Source organism: Myxine glutinosa, chromosome 2 (assembly GCF_964187855.1).
Source record: "Myxine glutinosa chromosome 2, kmMyxGlut1.1, whole genome shotgun sequence".
Taxonomy (NCBI): Eukaryota; Metazoa; Chordata; class Myxini; order Myxiniformes; family Myxinidae; genus Myxine; species Myxine glutinosa.
Genome location: NC_136262.1, coordinates 128,258,230 through 128,265,054, shown reverse-complemented (window position 1 = coordinate 128,265,054; position 6,825 = coordinate 128,258,230).

The following is a 6,825-nucleotide window of genomic DNA, read 5'->3' as shown; positions in this document are numbered from 1 at the left end:
ATACACAATGGAATTCATACACAAGGGAGTTCATACACAGGGGAGTTCATACACAAGGGAGTTCATACGCAAGGGAGTTCATACACAAGGGAGTTCATACACAAGGGAATTCATACACAGGGGAGTTCATACACAAGGGAGTTCATACACAAGGGAGTTCATACACAAGGGAGTTCATACACAAGGGAGTTCATACACAAGGGAGTTCATACACAAGGGAATGCATACACAAGGGTGTTCATACACAAGGGGAGTTCATACACAAGGGAGTTCATACACAAGGGGAGTTCATACACAAGGGAGTTCATACACAAGGGAGTTCATACACAAGGGAGTTCATACACAAGGGTGTTCATACACAAGGGAGTTCATACACAAGGGAGTTCATACACAAGGGAGTTCATACACAAGGGAGTTCATACACAAGGGAGATCATACACAAGGGAGTTCATACACAAGGGTGTTCATACACAAGGGAGTTCATACATAGGGGAGTTCATACACAGGGGAGTTCATACACAAGGGTGTTCATACACAAGGGAGTTCATACATAGGGGAGTTCATACACAGGGGAGTTCATACACAAGGGTGTTCATACACAGGGGAGTTCATACACAGGGGAGTTCATACACAAGGGAGTTCATACACAAGGGAGTTCATACACAAGGGAGTTCATACACAGGGGAGTTCATACACAAGGGAGTTCATACACAAGGGAGTTCATACACAAGGGAGTTCATACATAGGGGAGTTCATACACAAGGGAGTTCATACACAAGGGAGTTCATACACAAGGGTGTTCATACACAAGGGAGTTCATACACAAGGGAGTTCATACACAAGGGAGTTCATACACAAGGGAGTTCATACACAGGGGAGTTCATACACAAGGGTGTTCATACACAAGGGGAGTTCATACACAAGGGAGTTCATACACAAGGGAGTTCATACACAGGGGAGTTCATACACAGGGGAGTTCATACACAGGGGAGTTCATACACAGGGGAGTTCATACACAAGGGAGTTCATACACTGGGGAGTTCATACACAGGGGAGTTCATACACAAGGGAGTTCATACACAAGGGAGTTCATACACAAGGGAGTTCATACACAAGGGAGTTCATACACAGGGGAGTACATACACAAGGGAGTTCATACACAAGGGAGTTCATACACAAGGGTGTTCATACATAGGGGAGTTCATACACAAGGGAGTTCATACACAAGGGTGTTCATACACAAGGGTGTTCATACACAAGGGAGTTCATACACAAGGGAGTTCATACACAGGGGAGTTCATACACAAGGGAGTTCATACACAAGGGAGTTCATACACAGGGGAGTTCATACACAGGGGAGTTCATACACAAGGGTGTTCATACACAAGGGTGTTCATACACAAGGGAGTTCATACACAGGGGAGTTCATACACAAGGGAGTTCATACACAAGGGTGTTCATACACAAGGGAGTTCATACACAGGGGAGTTCATACACAAGGGAGTTCATACACAAGGGAGTTCATACACAAGGGTGTTCATACACAAGGGAGTTCATACACAAGGGAGTTCATACACAAGGGAGTTCATACACAAGGGAGTTCATACACGAGGGAGTTCATGCACAAGGGAGTTCATGCACAAGGGAGTTCATACACAAGGGAGTTCATACACAAGGGAGTTCATACACAAGGGAATTCATACACAAGGGAATTCATACACAAGGGAATTCATACACAAGGGAGTTCATACATAGGGGAGTTCATACACAAGGGAGTTCATACATAAGGGAATTCATACACAAGGGAATTCATACACAAGGGAGTTCATGCACAAGGGAGTTCATACACAAGGGAATTCATACACAAGGGAGTTCATACACAAGGGATTTCATACACAAGGGAGTTCATACACAAGGGAGTTCATGCAGAAGGGAGTTCATGCACAAGGGAGTTCATACACAAGGGAATTCATACACAAGGGAGTTCATACACAAGGGAGTTCATACACAAGGGAGTTCATGCAGAAGGGAGTTCATGCACAAGGGAGTTCATACACAAGGGAATTCATACACAAGGGAGTTCATACACAAGGGAATTCATACACAAGGGAGTTCATACACAAGGGAGTTCATACACAAGGGAGTTCATACACAAGGGAGTTCATACACAAGGGAATTCATACACAAGGGAATTCATACACAAGGGAGTTCATACACAAGGGAATTCATACACAAGGGAATTCATACACAAGGGAATTCATACACAAGGGAGTTCATACAAAAGGGAGTTCATACACAAGGGAGTTCATGCACAAGGGAGTTCATACACAAGGGAGTTCATACACAAGGGAGTTCATACACAAGGGAGTTCATGCAGAAGGGAGTTCATGCACAAGGGAGTTCATACACAAGGGAGTTCATACACAAGGGAGTTCATACACAAGGGAGTTCATACACAATGGAGTTCATACACAATGGAGTTCATACACAAGGGAATTCATACACCAGGGAGTTCATACACAAGGGAGTTCATACATAGGGGAGTTCATACACAGGGGAGTTCATACACAAGGGAGTTCATACACAAGGGAATTCATACACAAGGGAATTCATACGCAAGGGAATTCATACACAAGGGAGTTCATACACAAGGGAGTTCATACACAAGGGAATTCATACACAAGGGTGTTCATACATAAGGGAGTTCATACATAGGGGAGTTCATACACAGGGGAGTTCATACACAAGGGAGTTCATACGCAAGGGAATTCATACACAAGGGAGTTCATACATAGGGGAGTTCATACACAAGGGAGTTCATACACAAGGGTGTTCATACACAAGGGAGTTCATACATAGGGGAGTTCATACACAGGGGAGTTCATACACAAGGGAGTTCATACGCAAGGGAGTTCATACATAGGGGAGTTCATACACAAGGGAGTTCATACACAAGGGTGTTCATACACAAGGGAGTTCATACATAGGGGAGTTCATACACAAGGGAGTTCATACACAAGGGAATTCATACACAAGGGTGTTCATACACAAGGGAGTTCATACATAGGGGAGTTCATACACAAGGGAATTCATACACAAGGGTGTTCATACACAAGGGAGTTCATACACAGGGGAGTTCATACACAGGGGAGTTCATACACAAGGGAATTCATACACAAGGGAGTTCATACATAGGGGAGTTCATACACAGGGGAGTTCATACACAAGGGAGTTCATACACAAGGGAGTTCATACACAAGGGTGTTCATACACAAGGGAGTTCATACACAAGGGAGTTCATACACAAGGGAGTTCATACACAAGGGAGTTCATACACAAGGGAGATCATACACAAGGGAGTTCATACACAAGGGAGTTCATACACAAGGGTGTTCATACACAAGGGTGTTCATACACAAGGGAGTTCATACATAGGGGAGTTCATACACAGGGGAGTTCATACACAAGGGTGTTCATACACAGGGGAGTTCATACACAGGGGAGTTCATACACAAGGGAGTTCATACACAAGGGAGTTCATACACAAGGGAGTTCATACACAAGGGAGTTCATACATAGGGGAGTTCATACACAAGGGAGTTCATACACAAGGGAGTTCATACACAAGGGAGTTCATACATAGGGGAGTTCATACACAAGGGAGTTCATACACAAGGGAGTTCATACACAAGGGTGTTCATACACAAGGGAGTTCATACACAAGGGAGTTCATACACAAGGGAGTTCATACACAAGGGAGTTCATACACAGGGGAGTTCATACACAAGGGTGTTCATACGCAAGGGAGTTCATACACAAGGGAATTCATACACAAGGGAATTCATACACAAGGGAATTCATACACAAGGGAGTTCATACACAAGGGAGTTCATGCACAAGGGAGTTCATACACAAGGGAGTTCATACACAAGGGAGTTCATACACAAGGGAGTTCATGCAGAAGGGAGTTCATGCACAAGGGAGTTCATACACAAGGGAATTCATACACAAGGGAGTTCATACACAAGGGAGTTCATACACAAGGGAATTCATACACAAGGGAGTTCATGCACAAGGGAGTTCATACACAAGGGAATTCATACACAAGGGAGTTCATACACAAGGGAGTTCATACACAAGGGAGTTCATGCAGAAGGGAGTTCATGCACAAGGGAGTTCATACACAAGGGAATTCATACACAAGGGAGTTCATACACAAGGGAGTTCATACACAAGGGAGTTCATACACAAGGGAGTTCATACACAGGGGAGTTCATACACAGGGGAGTTCATACACAAGGGTGTTCATACACAGGGGAGTTCATACACAAGGGAGTTCATACACAAGGGAGTTCATACAGAAGGGAATTCATACACAATGGAATTCATACACAAGGGAGTTCACACACAGGGGAGTTCATACACAAGGGAATTCAACACAAGGGAGTTCATACATAGGGGAGTTCATACGCAGGGGAGTTCATACGCAAGGGAGTTCATACGCAAGGGAGTTCATACGCAAGGGAGTTCATACGCAAGGGAGTTCATACGCAAGGGAATTCATACACAAGGGAATTCATACACAAGGGAATTCATACACAAGGGAATTCATACACAATGGAATTCATACACAAGGGAGTTCATACACAGGGGAGTTCATACACAAGGGAGTTCATACGCAAGGGAGTTCAAACACAAGGGAGTTCATACACAAGGGAATTCATACACAGGGGAGTTCATACACAAGGGAGTTCATACACAGGGGAGTTCATACACAAGGGAGTTCATACGCAAGGGAGTTCATACACAAGGGAGTTCATACACAAGGGAATTCATACACAAGGGAGTTCATACACAAGGGAATGCATACACAAGGGTGTTCATACACAAGGGGAGTTCATACACAAGGGAGTTCATACACAAGGGAGTTCATACACAAGGGAGTTCATACACAAGGGAGTTCAAACACAAGGGTGTTCATACACAAGGGAGTTCATACACAAGGGAGTTCATACACAAGGGAGTTCATACACAAGGGAGATCATACACAAGGGAGTTCATACACAAGGGAGTTCATACACAAGGGTGTTCATACACAAGGGTGTTCATACACAAGGGAGTTCATACACAGGGGAGTTCATACACAGGGGAGTTCATACACAGGGGTGTTCATACACAGGGGAGTTCATACACAGGGGAGTTCATACACGTGGGAGTTCATACACAAGGGAGTTCATACACAAGGGAGTTCATACACAAGGGAGTTCATACATAGGGGAGTTCATACACAAGGGAGTTCATACACAAGGGAGTTCATACACAAGGGAGTTCATACATAGGGGAGTTCATACACAAGGGAGTTCATACACAAGGGAGTTCATACACAAGGGTGTTCATACACAAGGGAGTTCATACACAAGGGAGTTCATACACAAGGGAGTTCATACACAAGGGAGTTCATACACAGGGGAGTTCATACACAAGGGTGTTCATACACAAGGGAGTTCATACACAAGGGAGTTCATACACAGGGGAGTTCATACACAGGGGAGTTCATACACAGGGGAGTTCATACACAAGGGAGTTCATACACAGGGGAGTTCATACACAAGGGAGTTCATACACAAGGGAGTTCATACACAAGGGAGTTCATACACAAGGGAGTTCATACACAGGGGAGTACATACACAAGGGAGTTCATACACAAGGGAGTTCATACACAAGGGTGTTCATACACAGGGGAGTTCATACACAAGGGAGTTCATACACAAGGGTGTTCATACACAAGAGTGTTCATACACAAGGGAGTTCATACACAAGGGTGTTCATACACAAGGGAGTTCATACACAAGGGAGTTCATACACAAGGGAGTTCATACACAAGGGAGTTCATACACAAGGGTGTTCATACACAAGGGTGTTCATACACAAGGGAGTTCATACACAAGGGAGTTCATACACAAGGGGAGTTCATACACAAGGGAGTTCATACACAGGGGAGTTCATACAGAGGGGAGTTCATACACCGGGGAGTGTTCATACACAGGGGAGTTCATACACAGGGGAGTTCATACACAAGGGAGTTCATACACAAGGGAGTTCATACACAAGGGAGTTCATACACAAGGGAGTTCATACACAAGGGAGTTCATACACAAGGGAGTTCATACACAAGGGAGTTCATACACAAGGGAGTTCATACACAAGGGTGTTCATACACAAGGATGTTCATACACAAGGGAGTTCATACACAAGGGAGTTCATACACAAGGGAGTTCATACACAAGGGAGTTCATACACAAGGGAGTTCATACACAAGGGTGTTCATACACAAGGGTGTTCATACACAAGGGAGTTCATACACAAGGGAGTTCATACACAAGGGTGTTCATACATAAGGGGAGTTCATACACAAGGGAGTTCATACACAAGGGAGTTCATACACAAGGGAGTTCATACACAGGGGAGTTCATACACAGGGGAGTTCATACACAGGGGAGTTCATACACAGGGGAGTTCATACACAAGGGAGTTCATACACAAGGGAGTTCATACACAAGGGTGTTCATACACAAGGGAGTTCATACACAAGGGAGTTCATACACAAGGGAGTTCATACACAAGGGTGTTCATACACAAGGGAGTTCATACACAAGGGAGTTCATACACAAGGGAGTTCATACACAAGGGAGTTCATACACAAGGGAGTTCATACACAGGGGATTTCATACACAGGGGAGTTCATACACAAGGGAGTTCATACACAAGGGAGTTCATACACAAGGGAGTTCATACACAGGGGAGTTCATACATAGGGGAGTTCAT